The sequence below is a fragment of the Dendropsophus ebraccatus genome, chromosome 5 (assembly GCF_027789765.1).
Source record: "Dendropsophus ebraccatus isolate aDenEbr1 chromosome 5, aDenEbr1.pat, whole genome shotgun sequence".
Lineage (NCBI taxonomy): Eukaryota > Metazoa > Chordata > Amphibia > Anura > Hylidae > Dendropsophus > Dendropsophus ebraccatus.
This window is the reverse complement of record NC_091458.1, coordinates 15620699-15641810: the sequence shown is the minus strand read 5'-3', so window position 1 is coordinate 15641810 and position 21112 is coordinate 15620699. Positions and strand designations below refer to the sequence as shown.

Below are 21112 nucleotides of genomic sequence, written 5' to 3'. Positions count from 1 at the left end.
TAGGCCTGGCGGCATTAGTATCAGCCATAGATGGGATGTGCAGCCGTTCCATTCTCTCCAGTTCGTGTAAAACTTATATAATACTGCCCCCTATCTGCAGTACTTTGCACAGTCCTGATCTTCTTTTTCTCTGCTGTCTCCCTGTGCGGTAGATGTGGTGAGTGCCGCTATATAGGTCAGGGTGATCTGTTTCTCCCACCTCTTCCTATCACTATATTGCGTTATTCTGAGACTCTGGCAGTGCTCGGGGCTATACTCCAGGCTTCCTCTCCTCCTTGGGGCATTGGTGTATAGGATGAGATGTGTGTGGGAGGTGAGGTATACAGAGACTGGAGAGGACATTGTACAGTATAAAGAGCAGGAATTGAGACTACGGCGAAAATATAAATAAATAATGTGAGCTGCGGCTTATTCTGTGTTATTCTATGGCGGTATTATAGATGGTTTCCTATGTATAATACCATGGTCAGCAATATTTCCTACTGTATTGGGGCTATCCCAATTTTACACCTTATCACCTATCCACAGGATCGAATTCGACCCCTAGTGTGAATGGAGCGGTGGTCGAGCATGCTCAGTGCGGCCAGTGGGTTGGGCCTGTTAGAATCTTGAAGCTCCCTGCTGCCCCCTGTGGGTGATATAAGGACTGCCTGTCTGTGAGCATGCCCAGATGTTTACCAGCTTGATGGAGATGGAACAATGTGCTGTATAATATGCGGCTTTGCAGGGGTCAGGGATGATGTGCGCGGCGTCTGTACGGAGAGACAGAAGCCAGAACAATGGAGCGCGCTGCGGTAATGGGATTAGCGTGCGGCCAGATGTCCTGCTTAATGAAATGAGAGAGCACTTCATCTCAGTAATTCTGTCTGTGGCGGCGGGAGGAGATGCCGCCATTCCTGTGCAGTAAATAGCTCGCTGTGTATCAGGTGCAACGATTGCGTAAAAGCCTCACGGATGGCGGTGGTGGCAGCGATGGCGGCAGAGAAAGCTGTCAGCGCACTAATCACAGGGGCCTCTATAGATTGTCTATCCTCAGGATATAGTGTGTGATCGGTGGCAATCTGACTCCTGTGACCCCCTCATCAGCATCCACCATTACCTGTATATAGGGGATGGGACACATATAGGACGGTATAGAACAGTGATGCATTCACACAATGTAGGTATACACAGGATAGGTTATAAACAACCGTCCAGCAATACGCTATTATAGCTGCGTTTAGGTGTAACTGGACATGGCGTGTACTCTAATGTATTTCAGGGTGCACAACATAGTGCCGTATCATATCCAGAGAGCGATGTGTGTGGCAGTATTATATTCAGGGGAGCAGTGTGTGGCAGTATTATATTCAGGGGAGCAGTGTGTGGCAGTACTATATTCAGGGGAGCAGTGTGTGGCAGTATTATATTCAGGGGAGCAGTGTGTGGCAGTATTATATTCAGGGTTGCAGTGTGCAGCAGTATTACATCCATGGGTGCAGTGTGTGGCAGTATTATATTCATGGGTGCAGTGTGTGGCAGTATTATATTCATGGGTGCAGTGTGTGGCAGTATTATATTCATGGGTGCAGTGTGTGGCAGCATTATATTCATGGGTGCAGTGTGTGGCAGCATTATATTCAGGGTGTACAGTGTGTGGCAGTAGTATATTCAGGAGTGCAGTGTGTGGCAGTAGTATATTCAGGGGTCACAGTGTGTGGCAGTATTATATTCAGGGGAGCAGTGTGTGGCAGTATTATATTCAGGGGAGCAGTGTGTGGCAGTATTATATTCAGGGTGCAGTGTGTGGCAGTATTATATCCAGGGTTGCAGTGTGTGGCAGTATTATATCCATGGGTGCAGTGTGTGGCAGTATTATATTCAGGGTGTACAGTGTGTGGCAGTAGTATATTCAGGAGTGCAGTGTGTGGCAGTATTATATTAAGGGTTACAGTGTGTGGCAGTATTATAATCAGGGTGTACAGTGTGTGGCAGTATTTTATATTCAGGGGTGCAATGTATGGCAGTATTATATTCAGAGTTTACAGTGTGTGGCAGTATTATAATCAGGGTGTACATTGTGTGGCAGTATTATATTCCGGGGAGCAGTGTGTGGCAGTGTTAGAATCAGAGGGTGCAGTGTGTGGCAGTATTATATTCAGGGGTCACAGTGTGTGGCAGTATTATATTTAGGGGTGCAGCGTGTTGCATTATTATATTCAGGGGTCACAGTGTGACAGTATTATATACAGGGTTGCAGTGTGTGGCAGTATTATATTCAGGGGTCACAGTGTGTGGCAGTATTATATTCAGGGGTGCAGTGTTAGAATCAGAGGGTGCAGTGTGTGGCAGTATTAGAATCAGGGCGTACAGTGTGTGGCAGTATTATATTCAGGGGTGCATTGTGTTGGAAGTATATTCAGAGTTTACAGTGTGTGGCGGTATTATAATCAGGGTGTACAGTGTGTGGCAGAAGTATATTCAGGGATGCAGTATGTGGCAGTATTATATTCAGAGGTCACAGTGTGTGGCAGTATTATATTCAGAGGTCACAGTGTGTGGCAGTATTATATTCAGAGGTCACAGTGTGTGGCAATATTATATTCAGAGGTCACAGTGTGTGGCATTATTATATTTAGTGGTACAGTGTGGCAGTGTTATATTCAGCGGTACAGTGTGTGGCAGTAGTATATTCAGAGGTCACAGTATGTGGCAGTGCTATTGTCAGAGGATACAGTTTATGTCAGTATTATATTCAGGGGTCACAGTGTGTGGCAGTATTATATATAGGGTTGGAGTGTGTGGCAGTATTATATACAAAGGTCACGTATGTGGATAAAGGATAAAGTGTATGTCAATATTATATTTAAAGGGTAAAGTGTGTGGAAGTATTATATTCAGAGGTCACAGTGTGTGGCAATATTATATTCAGAGAGTACAGTGATGAAAGGTGAAACAACCACTCCCATCATACCCTTCCCCCTCGCTCTGTAGTCTCACACGGTAATAACTTCTATAATGCATTATTAACCTGACCTGGCAATTGGTAGATTCGATTATTACAGTAGAAATAATTTTCCGCAATGCATTAGACCGCGGGCGTCCATCACGCCAAGCGGGGATCCTGATATTAAAAAGCTGAATGGCACTCCTGATGATGTGAACGGTGACAATCTCTGTACAGCGCTGCAGAATGTGATAGCGATATATGAAGAAAATTCATTGTTTTTGTCTTTTTTTTCTTTTCAGGGTCTCTCATGTTTCTATGATAGGATACTGTACAGATGCTTCTCCTATTGGCAGATTACAGGACCTCGGGGGGAGGGGAGCACTCGCACCATCTCAGGCTTTCCCTTGCTCGCGGTTTACGTCACAGATGGACAGTTTTTATTCATCCGATTTTTGTAGCCAGGATGTGACTGGCGGTGGAGACGGAGCTGCCCCGGGGAAGCACAATGTCGCAGGCTGCCGCAGTAATGGTTTATAGTCTGATGATTGAAATGGGACAGACAGATTAGGAAACTGAGACTGGAATATGACCCAGAAAGATCCTGGAAAGTCTTCGCTTTGGCTGTCCAGGCATGATGGGAATTGTAGTTTTGCCAGAGCTGGAGGGTCGAAGGTTCCCCATCCCTACTGTAAACCCTCTTTTATTTTCACTGGAGACCCATGAACTATAAGTAACACTTTAAGTACTTTCAGTCCCCAACCCCCACCATCCAATCTCTGATCTGCTAATACCATTGGAGATGCCAGTCATGCCAATCTAGGGCTATAGACTGGATGCTTTGAAATTGTTTTGAAGGTGGCACATCTCCAAGACTAAATTCACAACCCCATGATGCACTTCCATCACATCAGGACCATAGACAGCTACAAGTTTAGGATGAACGTCACTTGATGTGACCGGCGGAAAAAGAATTAATGACCTCTTCTTTTATCAGTTCATAAGGAAAGGATTACATCGCCAAACTGGCTGCATCAACAACCTGTTTTCTGGGGGGCAGGATTAAAGATAGAGGAGGAGGATCTGCTGCAAAAGTGAATGATGGCCTAGATCAGAGGGAAGGAAAAAGAAAGAACTACAGAAAGAAACTGACTATATCAACAACACATCGCTAAACTGGATGTATCAACAACACATTGCTAAACTGGATGTATCAACAACACATTGCTAAACTGGGTGTATCGATAACACATTAATAAACTGGCTGTATCAATAATCCATGGCTAAACTTACTGTATTAAATCAAATAAAGGATGAATGTGTTAAACTGGCTGTATCAACAACACGTTGCTAAACTGGTTGCATTAATAAAATGTGCTAAACTGACTGTATTAATACCACAATAGTAAACTGGATGTATCAATACCACATTGCTAAGCTGGCTATATAGACAACACATTGCTAAACTGGTGGTATCAGTAACACAATGCTGAACTGTCTGTATCAATAACACAATGCTAAACTGGTTGTATCAGTAACACAGTGGTAAATTGTCTGTATCAATAAGATAAGATACGCTTTTAAAAGTCCCACCATGGGGAAATTCAGTGCGTTACAGCAGCATAGGTATTACAAATACAAAAATCTCCAAAGTAAAGGCATTACGGTTACAGTAGTCACAGAGAAATAACAAAAGGTAAAAAGTTACAAAGGAAGGAAGGATATCACAAGCCTAAAATATTTCCCCTCTCTGTATGGAATTATCTCTGCTTAGGTCAGTGTTGGTTGTATAGCCTTACCGCAGCAGGGAGGGAAGACTTCTCAATGCTAAACTTCTGTATCAATAACACAATGCTAAACTGGGTGTATCAAAAACACATTGCTGAACTGGTTGTATCTATAACACATTGCCAAACTGGCTGTATTAGTAACACAATGCTAAACTGGCTGTATCAGTAACACAATGCTAAAATGGCCATATCTACAACACAATGCTAAACTTCTGTATCAATAACACAATGCTAAACTGGCTGTATCAATACCACAATGCTAAACTGGTTGTATCAATAACACATTGCTACACTGGGTATATCAAAAACACATTGCTGAACTGGTTGTATCTATAACACATTGCCAAACTGGCTGTATTAGTAACACAATGCTAAACTGGCTGTATCAGTAACACAATGCTAAACTGGCTGTATCAGTAACATAATGCTAAACTGGCCATATCTACAACACAATGCTAAACTTTTGTATCAATAACACAATGCTAAACTGGCCGTATCTATAACACAATGCTAAACTGGCTGTATCAGTAACATAATGTGAAACTGGCTGTATAAATAATGTTAAATAATGTTAAATGTTGTATCAATAACACAATGTTAAACTGACTGTATCAATAACAATGCTAAACTGGCTGTATCAATAACAAAATACTGAACTGGCTGTATCAATATCAAATTGCTAAACTGGCTGTATTAACAACATGTTGCTAAACTGGTTGTATCAACCACAATGCTAAACCAGTTGTGTTAACAACACCAACTATATTTTAGGTACCACAGACAGGACAACAACTTTGGCAATATGAGAGACTAAATATTATCTAAAGACAAATTAGACCTCTCACAAAGCAAAGGATGGCAGCGCTAAACTGGCTGCATCAACAACATGTTGATAAACTGGCTGTATTAATAACATACACTTTATTTTAGAAACCAAAAACAGCAACTATGGCAATAATCAGAGACTAGACAGGGTTTATAGACAAGACTTGTCTTTAAAGCTTCTGCTATAACTCTATTGTAATTAGTATAACTCTGTCTTCCTGCCCTCACCACTAGGGGAGCCCTCTGCACATAGGTTATTACAGTACAGCTAGTGTGGAGCACAGTATATGGGTTGCCTCTGTGGTCGGGGGGGCGGTGGGTTGTATGACTGATCCATCCTCAGGTGGCCCCTGTATTGAGGACACTGGCTGAGTCACCCCTGGAGTGCTGAATGTGGGGTCCTCGCTCCTCAGGGACCTGCAGTCCTTCAGCCTCTTCCTCTCTATTGATTATATACCTCTGTAGTGATGCGCTCAGCAGCCGTATTACCTCTCCACTCGATGAATAGAGACAATTTGGATCCATTAGCGGAGCTGAGTCAGTCTATAACAATGGATGTCAGCGGTGAGATCAGCGTTACCAGTGCGGCGCTGCGAGGTGTCACCGGATGATTAACAGTGCGGGGACAGTGACACCCATAATCACTAGTGACTGGGTATGGGGGTTAAATGTGAAGCGTTCAATACACAGACCCACTCATGCCTCGCTTTATGTGCCCTACACATCGCTTAAAGGGGAAATCCAGCAGGAAAAAAAAATTCTTTTAAATTAACTGGTTTCAGAAAGTTATAGAGATTTGTATATTAAGTCTTTTAAAAAATCTTGAATCTTCCAGTACTTATCAGCTGCTGTATGTCCTGCAGGAAGTGGTGTATTCTTTCCAGTCTGACCCAGTGCCACCTCTGTCCATGTCAGGAACTGTCCAGATCAGCAGCAAATCCCCATAGAAAACCTCTCCTGCTCTGAATAGTTCTTGACATGGACAGAGGTGGCAGCAGAGAGCACTGTGTCAGACTGGAGCGAATACACTACTTCCTGCAGGACATACAGCAGCTGATAAGTATTGGAATACTTGAGAATTTAAAATGAAAGTAAATTACAAATCTCTAAAACTTTCTGAAACCAGTTGATTTAAAAGAGAAAAAAAAAATCGCTGGAGTACCCCTTTAATGTGCCGTACAGGGTATTTCTTATCCTATGAGATGCACCACAGAGTATTTCAGGAGAGGGGAGGAGCTCATATAATGTAAGTCAAGTACGAAATCACAGACTGAGAGCTGCGGCATGAAAGGAACCAGGTCCCAGCAGCACAGAGTATTTCAGGAGAGGGGCATGCTGATCTTGGAAGTGTGAGGGCAGTGACCTGCCATACATGTCCTTATGAGGTCTGTAGGGTCATGGTGTGAGATCCATGAGAGGGTACTCAGCAGCATTTTAGAGGGGGAGTGTGCAGTGTCCCGGTACCAAAATTCTCTATCAAAGTGTCTAAATCTGTGTTTGGGTATTTGTGGGTTAACTTGTATACACTGTCATTTTGCTTGGCACACTGCATACATTGAGATATTATTGTGTGCAAGGGTTAACAATGATCTGTTATGCCATTCTGTGTGGGTCACATGTCAAGGATGTATGGAACTAGGTCACATGACCTTCTCTCTCTGAAGGCGGACTCTACTATGGTCTCCAAGGATTGGATCTTTCTAGTTAGTCCTGGCTTGTCTTCTATGTTACCAGGAGCGAAGCTAGGATTCATGTGGCCCCATAGCAAAAAAAAATGTACGGGGAGCCCTTCCTCCCCTAAGTACAACACATAGCACTGCATATATATATATATATATATATATATATATATATATATATATATACTCGGTGATGTGGTCAAAAAATGAAATCTCTTGTGACCAGAGGCAGAATCCTGCCTGCAGCTACAAGAGTAACTGGCAGAGCAGAGAGCCAATGGCTACTGTCAGTCTACTGTATATAACTATAAGGGCCCAGATTACCTTCTACTTAACCCATTTACTGCAGTGTGTAAGTGACACAATGTACTCTTACATGCTGCTGCACAAAAAAAAAAAACTAGTTAAAAAGAAAGACAAGGAGATCTCTGCTTCATTGCTCGTGCACTGATAACCCCTGACCTCTGCACGGAGCTCACACATTTTCCTACTTGATTGCAGCAGCAAGAGAACAGAGGTCAGGGGTTATCAGAGCAGTGAAGTAGAGATCTCCTTGTCCTCTGCTTATTAACCTTTTTTAAAGTTGCAGCATGTAAGTAAACTTTGGGTCAATGACACAATGCAGTACATAAGGGGTAAAGCAGAAGGACACAGGACGGCTCTTATCTTCCTTGTGCATCCTTGGGCCCCCCTCCTGCACGGGCCCCATAGCCGCTGCATGCCCTGCCTCTATAGTAACTCACCATTGTATGTTTCCAAGGCTCAAATCCTGTTCCAGTTGCTGTCCTATTGTCTGCACAGATCCGAGTTGAGATTGCAGTTATTATGGCACCATGCGGACATCTGGGAGGTGTCATTGTCTCCAGAGAATAGATAAACTCTGTAGAGCCTCTTCCTTGTCCAAAGGGGAAAATTGGCAAGACAGGAGAGGAAATATAGCTGTGCAAGGACTCCTCTGCAACAGTTTGTGAGCTTCTTAGTGCCCAGAGGCTTTTACGCAGTGTTGCACTAGAGTACCTTGGCCCACCATACTTGACCATTTTCCATGTATGATAACACTGTATACTTAAATAGAATAGTCATACATTTATATGCCCCATATAGTATTAGGCCCCTCAATGCAGCCCTCATTTAGTATAAGGCCCCTCTGTGCAGCCCTCATATAGTATTGGGCCCCTCTCTGTAGCCCACTATAGCATTAGTCACCTCTGTGCAGCCCTTATATAGTATTAGGGCCCTCTGTGAAACCCTCATATTGTATTAGGCCCCTCTCTGCAGCTCCTATATAGCATTAGCCCCTTCTGTACAGCCCTCATATAGTATTAGGCCCCTCTGTGCAGCCCTCATATAGTATTGGGCCCCTCTCTGTAGCCCACTATAGCATTAGTCACCTCTGTGCAGCCCTTATATAGTATTAGGGCCCTCTGTGAAACCCTCATATTGTATTAGGCCCCTCTCTGCAGCTCCTATATAGCATTAGCCTCCTCTGTACAGCCCTCATATAGTATTAGGGCCCTATATGCAGCCCTCATATAGCATTAGGCCCCTCTGTGCAGCCCTCATATAATATTAGGCCCCTATGTGCAGCCCTCGTATAGTATTAGGGCCCTATATGCAGCCCTCATATAGCATTAGGCCCCTCTTTGCAGCCCTCATGTAACATTAGTCCCCTCTGTGCAGCTCCCATATTATATTATGCCTCCTGGTACATCTGCCTTATAATATTAAGACACTCGGTGCACCCTGCAACACGGCTTCTACTGTGCTTTGCAGGAGGTTACGTGTGTCTTGACTGTTCAATTGCAAGATAGTACTACTACTCCACCTATCCTCTGCCTGGGTACCACAAGTATACTGGTCCTGTGGGTGGGGGCTCATGTGATGATGCCAGTGAGGTAAAGGCTTCAGCATCATAGTGTGGGAAGAGGAATGGAGGAATGTGGGGCTGGTGAGGATGTTAGCGAGGACAAGGCTCCATGTGATGCACAGTGGAGGGGGGTTATAGGTGTCTGTATGGTGGGGCCCTTGGGTTGCGGGGCCCCTAGTGGTCACCTCCCTGTTGTGCTCTAACACTTAACCCCCCATTATTAGCTTCTTTGCCCTTCACATTGTGAGCGGTGCATTGTGGGACCCCTATAGTGCCTGGCCCTGCTCTCCGGAGACGCTATGTGTGTAATGAGTTTACCATACAATGCTCCGCTGCAGATTGTGCCGCCCCGAGCTATATACTCTACTAAATGGGCTCAGATATATTGAGCTCATCAATCAGCCTGCCGCCCCTCACACCGCTCTGTATGAGGAGACAATGGCTACAGCCGCAAGGGGGGGGGAGGACTACAAGCGTCAGCATATCCACATAACAAAACCGGCCTGTTATGTAATGTAGAAATAATACATACACATACTGACCATAGGGGGCGCCAGTATCACCTAGAGTCAATGTAAATGTGCACACAGTTAGTGGGGCACTATATGGGGGTACACCGTGCCACTGCACACGTCATCTCCATCACTGAGGGGGGCGCCACACAACAATGAACCTTCACTATATAGTGAGCACTATATGCTGGTATTATGTGAGCACTGTATGGTGGTATTATGTGAGCACTGTATTTTGCTATTGTTTCAGCACTATATGTTGGTATTATGTGGGCACTGGTATGATCTGAGATGACTCTGCACTGTATGTTCACTTATATCCCATTGTATTCTTCCTTAGTCATTCATCGCACTGCTGCAGTTTAGTTATTGCAGTTACTCGGCCCTGCATTGAGCCAAGCCATACAGCCCAGCCACACAGCCCCGCCATACAGCCCCGCCATACAGCCCAGCCATAGGCCCCTGCCATACTAGGCCCCTGCCATACAGCCCAGCCATACAGCCCAGCCATAGGCCCCTGCCATACAGCCCAGCCATAGGCCCCTGCCATACAGCCCAGCCACACAGCCCCGCCATACAGCCCAGCCATAGGCCCCTGCCATACAGCCCAGCCATAGGCCCCTGCCATACAGCCCAGCCACACAGCCCCGCCATACAGCCCAGCCATAGGCCCCTGCCACACAGCCCAGCCATAGGCCCAGCCACACAGCCCTGCCAAACAGCCCTGCCACACAGCCCTGCCACACAGCCCAGCCACACAGCCCAGCCACACAGCCCTGCCATACAGCCCAGCCATAGGCCCCTGCCACACAGCCCAGCCACACAGCCCTGCCAAACAGCCCTGCCACACAGCCCTGCCACACAGCCCAGCCACACAGCCCTGCCATACAGCCCAGCCATAGGCCCCTGCCACACAGCCCAGCCACACAGCCCTGCCATACAGCCCAGCCATAGGCCCCTGCCACACAGCCCAGCCATAGGCCCAGCCACACAGCCCTGCCAAACAGCCCTGCCACACAGCCCTGCCACACAGCCCAGCCACACAGCCCAGCCACACAGCCCTGCCATACAGCCCAGCCATAGGCCCCTGCCATACAGCCCAGCCACACAGTCCCGCCATACAGCCCAGCCATAGGCCCCTGCCACACAGCCCAGCCATAGGCCCAGCCACACAGCCCTGCCACACAGCCCAGCCATAGGCCCCTGCCATACAGCCCTGCCATACAGCCCAGCCATAGGCCCCTGCCATACAGCCCTGCCATACAGCCCAGCCATAGGCCCCTGCCATACAGCCCTGCCACACAGCCCAGCCATAGGCCCAGCCACACAGCCCAGCCACATAGCCCTGCCACACAGCCCAGCCATAGGCCCCTGCCATACAGCCCTGCCATACAGCCCTGCCATACAGCCCAGCCATAGGCCCCTGCCATACAGCCCTGCCATACAGCCCAGCCATAGGCCCCTGCCATACAGCCCAGCCACACAGCCCCGCCACACAGCCCAGCCATAGGCCCCTGCCATACAGCCCAGCCACACAGCCCTGCCACACAGCCCTGCCACACAGCCCAGCCACAGAGCCCAGCCATACAGCCCTGCCATACAGCCTAGCCACAAAGCCCTGCCACACAGCCCTGCCACACAGCCCAGCCATAGAACTCTGCCATACAGCCCAGCCACACAGTCCCGCCATACAGCCCAGCCATAGGCCCCTGCCACACAGCCCAGCCATAGGCCCAGCCACACAGCCCTGCCACACAGCCCAGCCATAGGCCCCTGCCATACAGCCCTGCCATACAGCCCAGCCATAGGCCCCTGCCATACAGCCCTGCCATACAGCCCAGCCATAGGCCCCTGCCATACAGCCCTGCCACACAGCCCAGCCATAGGCCCAGCCACACAGCCCAGCCACATAGCCCTGCCACACAGCCCAGCCATAGGCCCCTGCCATACAGCCCTGCCATACAGCCCTGCCATACAGCCCAGCCATAGGCCCCTGCCATACAGCCCTGCCATACAGCCCAGCCATAGGCCCCTGCCATACAGCCCAGCCACACAGCCCCGCCACACAGCCCAGCCATAGGCCCCTGCCATACAGCCCAGCCACACAGCCCTGCCACACAGCCCTGCCACACAGCCCAGCCACAGAGCCCAGCCATACAGCCTAGCCACAAAGCCCTGCCACACAGCCCTGCCACACAGCCCAGCCATAGAACTCTGCCATACAGCCCAGCCACACAGCTCTGCCATACAGCCCAGCCACACAGCCCTGCCATACAGCCCAGCCACACAGCCCAGCCATACAGCCCTGCCACATAGCCCAGCCATACAACCCCACCATACAGCCCAGCCACACAGCCCTGCCATACAGCCCAGCCACACAGCCCAGCCATACAGCCCAGCCACACAGCCCAGCCATACAGCCCAGCCACACAGCCCCGTCATAAAGCCCTGCCACACAGCCCAGCCACACAGCCCTGCCATATAGCCCTGCCACACAGCCCAGCCATACAACTCTGCCATACAGCCCAGCCATACAGTCCTGCCACAGAGCCCAGCCACACAGCCCTGACACAAAGCCCCGCCATACAGCCCAGCCACACAGCCCTGCCATACAGCCCAGCCACACAGCCCTGCCACACAGCCCCGCCATAAAGCCCTGCCACACAGCCCAGCCACACAGCCCTGCCATATAGCCCTGCCACACAGCCCAGCCATACAACTCTGCCATACAGCCCAGCCAAACAACCCAGCCAAACAGCCCAGCCATACAGTCTAGCCACACAGCCCAGCCACATAGCCCAGCCACACAGCCCAGCCATAGAACTTTGCCATACAGCCCAGCCATAGAACTCTGTCACACAGCCCTGCCACATAGCCCTGCCACATAGCCCAGCCATAGACCCCAGCCATACAGCCCAGCCACACAGCCCTGCCACATAGCCCAGCCATAGACCCCAGCCATACAGCCCAGTCATACAGCCCTGCCACACAGCCCTGCCATACAGCCCAGTCATACAGCCCTGCCACACAGCCCTGCCACACAGCCCTGCCACACAGCCCAGCCACACAGCCCTGCCACACAGCCCAGCCACACAGCCCAGCCACACAGCCCAGCCATAGACCCCAGCCATACAGCCCAGCCACACAGCCCTGCCACACAGCCCAGCCACACAGCCCAGCCACACAGCCCTGCCACACAGCCCAGCCACACAGCCCTGCCACACAGCCCAGCCATAGACCCCAGCCACACAGCCCTGCCACACAGCCCTGCCACACAGCCCAGCCATAGACCCCAGCCATACAGCCCAGCCATAGACCCCAGCCATACAGCCCAGCCACACAGCCCTGCCACACAGCCCTGCCATAGAACTCTGCCATAGAGTGCAGCCATACAGTCCTACAGCCAAACTCCACATAGTAATATGCGAGCAGCAGGTTTATACTCCTCTGCTGATAACTGTGCACTATATGGGCCACTTTCTAGTTGGTCCATGTAGAGCCATGGTTATTCAACAGTATTCGTCCAAAAGACCTCATCTTCAAATATATGGTGGTATTATTTGAGCACTATATTATAGGGTTATGTTAAAACTATATGGTGGTATTATGTTAGTACTATATGGTGGTATTATATTACCACTATATTATAGGGTTATGTTAGCATTATAGGGTGGTATTATTTGAGCACTATATGGCAGTATATATTAGCACTATATGGTGGTGTTATTTGAGCACTATATTATAGGGTGGTATACATATGGTGGTATTATTTTAGCACTATATGGCAGTATTATGTTAGCATATGGCCGTATTATTTTAGCACTATATGGCATTATTGTGTTAGCATATGGTGGTATTATTTTAGCACTATTTGGCAGTATTATGTTAGCATATGGTGGTATTATTTTAGCACTATATGTCAGTATAATGTTAGCATATGGTGGTATTATTTTAGCACTATATGGCAGTATTATGTTAGCATATGGCCGTATTATTTTAGCACTATATGGCAGTATTATGTTAGCATATGGTGGTATTATTTTAGCACTATTTGGCAGTATTATGTTAGCATATGGTGGTATTATTTTAGCACAATTTGGCAGTATTATGTTAGCATATGGCCGTATTATTTTAGCACTATATGACAGTATTATGTTAGCATATGGCCGTATTATTTTAGCACTATATGGCAGTATTATGTTAGCATATGGCCGTATTATTTTAGCACTATATGGCAGTATTATGTTAGCATATGGCCGTATTATTTTAGCACTATATGGCAGTATTATGTTAGCATATGGTGGTATTATTTTAGCACTATTTGGCAGTATTATGTTAGCATATGGTGGTATTATTTTAGCACAATTTGGCAGTATTATGTTAGCATATGGCCGTATTATTTTAGCACTATATGACAGTATTATGTTAGCATATGGCCGTATTATTTTAGCACTATATGGCAGTATTATGTTAGCATATGGCCGTATTATTTTAGCACTATATGGCAGTATAATGTTAGCATATGGCCGTATTATTTTAGCACTATATGGCAGTATTATGTTAGCATATGGCCGTATTATTTTAGCACTATATGGCAGTATTATGTTAGCATATGGTGGTATTATTTGAGCCCAGTATGAGATATAAGGCACAGCACAGGTATTATTTCAGCACTATGTATAATTTCAGCGACTCTCTGACTATATCTATTAGGTTACTTTTTTCATCTTTTTACAGTTTGGCCATTCAGGGGTAAAGGAAAGCTGGGTGTACTGTGATGCTTGCGGTATGGTTGACATAAGGATTGTGGGATCTGGGGCTGTGACTTATCTATTGGGTTATACCCCTCCCAGTATAATCTATGGCTGGCAGCGGCCGATACACGCAGAATGTCCGCCTCACCGTTCTTTCATAGGAAGGAAGAGTCTGATTTCCCAGAAGACAATGGAGATTATAGAGAACATTTTGGCAGCTTGTAGTGAAAACACATCCATTGTATCATCACTGCGCTGCAAGGTCACCGTACCCCACCGCAGGCTTAGATACGCCATGGGAAGCTAGATACAGACAAACATCTTTATATTAACCCCTGAGGGCCCATAGGGGCAATCAGGGGTCGGGACCCCCTACTGGCAGTGAATAATCCCCTGGGGGCCACACTGCAGACACAGTACAGGACACAGAGATCAGGGAGGTGATCCCCAGATCCCCAGATCCCAATCCCATCCATCATCTGTGCTGCACCAAGTAACAGAACCAAACTTATCAGGACATATATACTGTATACTGCTATATATACTGTATAGTGCTGAGCAAGGAAAAGAGCGGCCCTGCAACCATCCAGCCCCATATCATGGAGATATAAGAAAGGGATCAGATTATATATACTGTATACTGCTGTATATACTGTATACTGCTGTATACTGCTGAGCAAGGAGGAGACCGGCCCTGCAGCCATACAGCCTGATATATATATATATATATATATATACTGTATAGTATACTGCTGTATATACTATATACTCATGAAGATATAAGAACGCTATCAGTATCTGTAGATGAGGAGGATAGAAATGAAACCGTGATGGGAAGGGATTATCGGTGGTATCCATGATAGTGATGATGAAGATGATGGAGAAGACAATAATTAGGGAGATGATAGTGATGGTGAGGATGATGATAATAATAATAATGGTGATGATTACAATGAGGAGTACAGTGATGATGATAGTACAGGGGATGATATCAGTGATGGGGATGATGATAGTGATGGGGATGATGATAGTGATGGGGATGATATCAGTGATGGGGATGATGATAGTGATGGGGATGATGATAGTGATGGCGATGATGATAGTGATGAGGATGATGATAGTGATGCGGATGATGATAGTGATGGGGATGATATCTGTGATGGGGATGATGATAGTGATGGGGATGATATCAGTGATGGGGATGATGATAGTGATGGGGATGATGATAGTGATGGGGATGATATCAGTGATGGGGATGATGATAGTGATGGGGATGATATCAGTGATGGCGATGATAATAGTGATGGCGATGATGATAGTGATGGGGATGCTGATAGTGATGGGGATGATATCAGTGATGGGAATGATATCAGTGATGGGGATGATGATAGTGATGGCCATGATGATAGTGATGGGGATGCTGATAGTGATGGGGATAGTGATAGTGATGGGGAAGATATCAGTGATGGGGATGATAATAGTGATGGGGATGATGATAGTGATGGGGAAGATATCAGTGATGGGGATGATGATAGTGATGGGGAAGATATCAGTGATGGGGATGATGATAGTGATGGGGATGATGATAGTGATGGGAAAGATATCAGTGATGGGGATGATGATAGCGATGGGGATGATGATAGTGATGGGGAAGATATCAGTGATGGGGATGCTGATAGTGATGTGGATGATGATAGTGATGGGGATGATATCAGTGATGGGGATGATGATAGTGATGGGGATGATAATAGTGATGGGGATGATGATAGTGATGGCGATGATGATGATGATAGTGATGGGGATGATATCAGTGATGGGGATGATGATAGTGATGGCGATGATGATGATAGTGATGGGGATGATATCAGTGATGGGGATGATGATAGTGATGGGGATGATAATAGTGATGGGGATGATGATAGTGATGGCGATGATGATGATGATGATAGTGATGGGGATGCTGATAGTGATGGGGATGATATCAGTAATGGGGATGCTGATAGTGATGTGGATGATGATAGTGATGGGGATGATATCAGTGATGGGGATGATATCAGTGATGGGGATGATGATAGTGATGATGATGATAGTGATGTGGATGATGATAGTGATGGGGATGATATCAGTGATGGGGATGATATCAGTGATGGGGATGCTGATAGTGATGGGGATGATATCAGTGATGGGGATGATATCAGTGATGGGGATGATGATAGTGATGGGGAAGATATCAGTGATGGGGATGATGATAGTGATGGGGATGATGATAGTGATGGGAAAGATATCAGTGATGGGGATGATGATAGCGATGGGGATGATGATAGTGATGGGGAAGATATCAGTGATGGGGATGCTGATAGTGATGTGGATGATGATAGTGATGGGGATGATATCAGTGATGGGGATGATGATAGTGATGGGGATGATAATAGTGATGGGGATGATGATAGTGATGGCGATGATGATGATGATAGTGATGGGGATGATATCAGTGATGGGGATGATGATAGTGATGGCGATGATGATGATGATAGTGATGGGGATGATATCAGTGATGGGGATGATGATAGTGATGGGGATGATAATAGTGATGGGGATGATGATAGTGATGGCGATGATGATGATGATGATAGTGATGGGGATGCTGATAGTGATGGGGATGATATCAGTAATGGGGATGCTGATAGTGATGTGGATGATGATAGTGATGGGGATGATATCAGTGATGGGGATGATATCAGTGATGGGGATGATGATAGTGATGATGATGATAGTGATGTGGATGATGATAGTGATGGGGATGATATCAGTGATGGGGATGATATCAGTGATGGGGATGCTGATAGTGATGGGGATGATATCAGTGATGGGGATGATATCAGTGATGGGGATGATGATAGTGATGGGGATGATTATGATAAGGATTACAGAGATGGGGATGGCAGTGATGATGGTGAGTATGATAGTGATGGGGATTACAGTGATAATGCTTATAAAAATGATGAGTGATGGTGATGATGAGGATTTCAGTGATGATACTGATGGGGGGGTGGATGATAAAGTGATAAGGAGGATGATGATGATAACCATGAGGATCACAGTGATAAAGATAATAAGAATTATAGTTATTATACTGATTGTGATGAAGAGGGTAATGACAGTGATGATGAGGGTGATGACAGCGATGAGGATGATGGTGACAGTGATAATGAGGTTGATGGTGACAGTGATGATGATGATACTTATTGTAATTATGAGGGTGATGATAGTGATGATGAGGATAATGATAGTAATGATGAGGATGATGGTGATAGTGATAATGATAATAGTGATAGTGATGATGAGGATGATGATAGTGATGGTGATGATACTTATTGTAATGATGAGGGTGATGATAGTGATGGTGATGATAGTGATGGTGATGAGGGTGATGGCGATGATAGTGATGGTGATGATAGTGATGGTGATGAGGGTGATGGTGATGATAGTGATGGTGATGATAGTGATGGTGATGAGGGTGATGATAGTGATGATAGTGATGAGGGTGATGATAGTGATGGTGATGATAGTGATGGTGATGAGGGTGATGATAGTGATGGTGATGAGGGTGATGGTGATGATAGTGATGGTGATGAGGGTGATGGTGATGATAGTGATGGTGATGAGGGTGATGAGTGTTCCCCAATCTGTGGCTCTAGTTCATCTGTTTTCAAACTACAGCTCCCATCACACCCTTCATCCATCAGGTCACTATGACACTTGTCCCAGCAGCTGACAATCCTCGGCTGTAGCTGTATCAGGGGCAGCCACAGGTCGGGGAGCACTGAGGGTGCGTGTCCCTTTAAGGGCCGGGTGTGTCGCGGCCAGTCGCGTGTTCCTTTAAGGCCCGGGGCGGGGCGTGGCCTGCGCTGAGTGACGGGGGCGGGGCCTGAGCGCGGAGTAGAGCGGGTGTCGGTGCAGGGAGCGGATCACACGGGGCTGGAGCTCGGCTCTCCTCCGCACACGGCCGGGCAGCGGGCACCGCGGGCTGCCGGACACCTGCACACGGTAAGTGGCCGCCTGCTGGGGGACTACAAGTCCCAGCCCTGTCCCCGGATGCCCCCTCTCCACAATGACAGGCAGCGGACGGGAACTACAACTCCCAGCAGGAGTCTGCTACTTCCAGGCTTCCTGATACTTCTTATAGGAGACCCCGGAGTGTGACAACTACAACTCCCAGCACCCCCCTCAGTGTGACCCCCAGAGGGAACTACAACTCCCAGCATCCCCCTCAGTGTGACCCCGGAGTGTGACAACTACAGCTCCCAGCATCCCCCTCAGTGTGACCCCGGAGTGTGACAACTACAACTCCCAGCATCCCCTCAGTGTGACCCCCAGAGGGAACTACAGCTCCCAGCATGCCCCCTGTTACTTCCCTATGGGCAGAGGCACTACAGCTCCCAGCATGCCCCCTGTTACTTCCCTATGGGCAGAGGTACTACAGCTCCCAGCATGCCCCCTGTTACTTCTCTGGGCAGAGGTACTACAGCTCCCAGCATGCCCCCTGTTACTTCTCTATGGGCAGAGGTACTACAGCTCCCAGCATGCCCCCTGTTACTTCTCTATGGGCAGAGGTACTACAGCTCCCAGCATGCCCCCTGTTACTTCCCTATGGGCAGAGGCACTACAGCTCCCAGCTTGCCCTGTTACTTCCCTATGGGCAGAGGTACTACAGCTCCCAGCATGCCCCCTGTTACTTCCCTATGGGCAGAGGTACTACAGCTCCCAGCATGCCCCCTGTTACTTCCCTATGGGCAGAGGCACTACAGCTCCCAGCATGCCCCGTTACTTCTCTATGGGCAGAGGTACTACAGCTCCCAGCATGTCACTGTCAGCTGCTAGGCTTTCTGCTACTGGTGGTTCGCTGCAGTGCAGACTATTGAGGGGGATGTGAGTGGAAATTGTGCGGCAACTACATCTCCCAGCATTGCAGAAGAGCGGAATCACTATTATCAGTAATGATATGCTGATACCTGTAGTTCTCCCTCAGCTGGATCCTCCAACCAATCATCGTGTACTGTGGTAGGGACAGAACCATAAATGACAGCATGTCCTTGCTGGTACTTGTAGTTCCCTTGCAGGCAGATTCTGTTGTATACTTTTATGCACCTATAGACTTGCTAGTACTTGTAGTTCCCTTATAGATGGAATCTATTGTAGACCTATGTGCACTTATACTTATGGCCTCGCTGGTACTTGTAGTTCCCTTACAGATGGAATCTATTGTAGACCTATATGCACTTGCTGATACTTATAGTTCCACCACAACTTGAATCTATTACCTATATGCCTTAAAGCTTTATATACTTCCTGGTACTTGTAGTTCCTCAATGAGGCGGCAGACCCCTGACACACAGACCTGTGCATGTTTACATGTTTCTGGCTTCCTGGTACTTGTGGTTCTCCTGGTAATACTGCACAATAGCAGCTGCTCCCAGTCCTGATCCCTGTGTGTATGTGGTCAGGATCTCTGCTTGCTGTCAGTGACTAATAACCCTATGGTCTGGCCAGATACAGTTCTTAGGCGCAGAGTGTGCACAGGTCCTCTGGATGTAAACAAGCCTGGTTCTATTCATTGACAGCAAGCCTCAGGTATACAGGTGGCTGGGTGTTGGGAGTGTGTGCCGGGGCGGTTACCTGGCAGTGCCCTGGTGGCTCCGGGGACCTACGCCGGCGGCTGTGCCCTGTATTCTCATCCCCCCGGGGACCATTGTTTTGGGGATTGGCCGTCCACGTGCACGGCCGGGATTATCTGCTGCTAAAAATGGAAACTGGCAGAGAGAATTTAAGGTGACGCTGCAGAGCTGTGTGCCCGGCCGGCTGCAGGGAGAAGCCGGCCGCTGCTGCTGTGTGTGTGTGGATGTGCAGGGCATGACTGGCTGTGCAGGATCTCGGGAAAGCTGTGTGACTCCCTTATATCACTGCCTTCCCACAACCTCATTGTCTCCTCTGCAGAATGTTTGTGCCATACAATAGGTCATAGTGCATCCTGCAGTGCATGATGGGAGCTGTAGTCCTAATCTGTGGCTTGATAACTCTTGCAGAACTACACCTCCCATCATGCCCTGACAGCTGAAGCCACATAGATATGTAATGTAGGAGTTTGTATTTAGATTACCTTGCATGCTTTACATATGTAGACGGTTGGGGGGGGAGTTCTTGGATTTGTGCTGATATTTAAAGGGCTGGTCCATTTAAAGGGACTTATTATGATTTATATCTATAATGATTCATTGAGCTGACTAGTGTCAGACTTTGGCTGTCCAGGCAGGGGCCGGAGGGCCGGGAGTGTGACACTTGTGCACTGGTGTGTTCCTCCAGCCTGTGGCTAGCATTCTTCCCTCTTCCTCATCCTCCTCCGCTGTGCTGGAACATTGGAAGCAGGAGGAGGTGTGAATGGCAAAATGAGAACAGAATTTCACAGGGATTTGGAATGCGTTAACCCTGTGATTCCTGCTGTGAAAAAGAGGATGATCACACAGTAGGGGCTGTCCCTTTAAGGGCCCCTTCCTGGTGTAATGCAGGGGCCATGTTCCTCTCTTGGCACTAGACTGATGGTTACTGGTATTAGTTGAAGCTTGCTATGCCCAGTTCAAAGGGGTTATTAATCAAAAATTTCAACTGGAGAATTGTAATTTACGTCTATTAAAAAAAAAAAAAATCTCTTCTTCCAGTACTTATCAGCTGCTGTATGTCCTGCAGGAAGTGGTGTGTTCTTTC

General features: G+C 47.5%; 1 protein-coding gene across 1 annotated transcript in view; it reads left to right on the top strand.

Moving 5' to 3' along the window:
• Window positions 1-18301: 18301 nt before the first annotated feature.
• The window catches only part of GDPD5 (glycerophosphodiester phosphodiesterase domain containing 5), a 108216-nt gene continuing 105405 nt past the window's right edge, over window positions 18302-21112 (top strand). The window contains exon 1 of the mRNA XM_069969567.1: window positions 18302-18400. The gene's annotated coding sequence lies outside the window, so the exon portion shown is untranslated. The remainder of the gene's footprint in view (window positions 18401-21112) is intronic.